Source organism: Geotrypetes seraphini, chromosome 4 (genome assembly GCF_902459505.1).
Source record: "Geotrypetes seraphini chromosome 4, aGeoSer1.1, whole genome shotgun sequence".
NCBI lineage: Eukaryota > Metazoa > Chordata > Amphibia > Gymnophiona > Dermophiidae > Geotrypetes > Geotrypetes seraphini.
Genome location: NC_047087.1, coordinates 290887729 through 290890292, shown reverse-complemented (window position 1 = coordinate 290890292; position 2564 = coordinate 290887729). Strand labels below are relative to the sequence as shown.

General features: G+C 44.3%; 1 pseudogene; it reads right to left on the bottom strand.

The window, feature by feature from the left end:
• Window positions 1–354: 354 nt before the first annotated feature.
• Window positions 355–1841, bottom strand: LOC117360010 (annotated as a pseudogene).
• Window positions 1842–2564: the final 723 nt, after the last annotated feature.

Here is a 2564-nt window from a genome sequence, read left to right as displayed (position 1 = left end):
CCAAGTAAGAAGATATTTGTCAGCAATTTGTCTGGGTTTTTTGAAGGACCCGAGCTCGGGGGCTGCGTTTGGAGGCCCTCAGATGTCGATATGATGACATCAAATGCATGTGCACATATGCTAGACGTGGGCTGGACCCTGGAGAAGGAGACACAAGGTTCATGTGGGGGCAGGGACAGGGGCAGAATGGGGCGAGGCTGATGGTGGAATAAGGCGGGGCTAGAACAGAATAGGGCAGGGCTGGGGTAGAATAGGGCAGGACCACTTGTTCTCTTTTTTAAACAGGAAATCTGGTAACCCTATGCCTAACACCACTGTGGGCGTGGCTAATGCCAGAAATGGAATTAGGCGGCCTAAAGTACCTACATAGGTGCAATTTATGACAAAGATAGGCACATGAAATGAAGGCCCAGAAAACCTTGGCCTACATTTCTGGTGCCTATCTTCATGGAGGCACAATTCTCTATCGGGCATCATCGGGTAATTGAAGTGATCGACAGTCGCTGATATTGGTGCCCTATAGGGAATCTGGACTGAAGTGACTATAATGAGGTTATCCTAGAGGTAAAATTTTCTACAAAAAAATTCAGGACCAATGATAATTGGGTGTATTAAGTTCTCATTTTATTTAGTATTTATACACCACTTATAACCGAAACGATTTATATTCAAGTACTCAAGTATTTCTCCCAATCTGTCCTGGTGGGCTCGCAATCTGACTAATGTACCGGGAAACACACTTCTAAATTCTAATTGACAATCTGAAAATACCGTCTTTCCCTCTGAAGCCCGGTACTCTACCATACCCCCAGCAGGGCGCTTCATGGCAGTGTCGGAACTCATTCCATAGAAAAGTTTATATTTCTTTCCATTCTTCTCAATTGTGTTACCGCCCGATTCTGTATGTCCTGAAAACATTCCTCCCAGCATCACAGTCAGCTTCTGCACCGAAGGCCTTGGCAACGTCACCTGGGCGGCAGCAGCCTCCATCCAATATGTGTCCATCCAGGCCATGGGCAGCATCAGCACACTCGATCACTGCGCTCAGCTGTGGGTATCCAACCCCTGTCTTCTTCTGGGTTGTGCACACAGAGCCTGGGCCGATTCCCACTTTAATGATATCAGCTCCTGAGAGAATGAGTTCTTCCACCATCTCTCCTGTTACCACGTTCCCTGCCATGATTGTGTGGTCAAGAAAGTGGGCACGCACATCCTTCACGTACTGAACAAAGTGTACCGAGCAGCCATTGGCAACATCCAGGCAGATATAGTGGACTTGAGGTACTGCCTCCAGGATCTTCTTTATCTGTTCAAAATCGGCCTTCAAATTAGTTTGGGGTCCATTGATGTCTTTTGTAGAGTTGTTAATTTGTTCAAAAAGTTTTATTGATTTTATAAAAGATGAAATACAAAGCCAACAATATGCGTGCTCCAACAAGGAGCACATTATAACAATGTCATTAACAAATGTGAAGTGTCCTTTATCTTTATTTCCTGTTGTTTTAGTACCCACACATCAAGGGGAAAACATTAAAAACCCATTTATTTGACAAACAAGAATGTTGTTTTTTATATTATAACGAGGTGTTTTGGTTCTTATTCTTTTTAATGCATGTTTTAATTTTTTGTAATATTTTATTATGTAATAATAGATTGATGTATGCAGTTTGTGTGTTCTGAAATTGTATCATGTACTGAAATGTCTCAGCTTTTTCCTATTGTGAACTGCCCAGAACTACTAGTAGGGCGGTATATAAGAAAATAAATGATTATTATATATCTTTTGTTTGGTAATATTCATTGATGGAAAATGTTGGATCGGAGAGGGAGTTTTATTTTTGTGTTGATACTGATTGAGTATAAGTGCTTATTTGATTATTAGTGTTTAAGCCCGTTATATTAACTGGTGCTAGAATAGATGTGTAGACTTTTAGCACAAATGGGTCACTGAGGCGTTTCTTTCTTTCTTACTTTGTTTTTTATCTCTCTCCCTGCCCCCCTTTCTTTCTGTCTCTGTCCCCCTGTGTGTCTCTGTCTCTTCCCTGGCCCCCTGTCTTACTGTCTTTCTCCCTGGCTCTCTGTCAGTCTTTCTTTGTTTCTGTATCTTATCCCTTTGTGAGTGTGGGGTAGTTGTAGGCGCGCATGCACTCTCCTTCCGGCCACGGACATATGGAACACGCAGGAAGGAGTGCGCATGCGCCGCTTAGGGTTTTATCTAGTCATTAAGCCCGTTACATTAACGGGTGCTAGAATATATGTCTGTCTCCCTCCCACTGACTCTCTCTCTCTCTCCCTGGCCCCCTTTCTCTGTCTGTCTTTCTGTCCCTCTCCCTGCCCCTGTGTCATTCTTTCTTTCTTTCTGTCTCCCTCCCTCCCGCTGTCTGTCATTTTTCCCCATTTCCCTGTGCAGCAGCATTTGCATCCCACTTCCCTTTGCAGCAGCAACAGCATTTTCCTCCTATCCCCCCCTTCCTGTGCAGAAGCAGCAGCGGTATTTCCCTTCCCCTCCAGGTCCCTGTGTAGCAGTAGCAGCATTTTCCACCCCCCCCCCTTCCCTTCTCTTA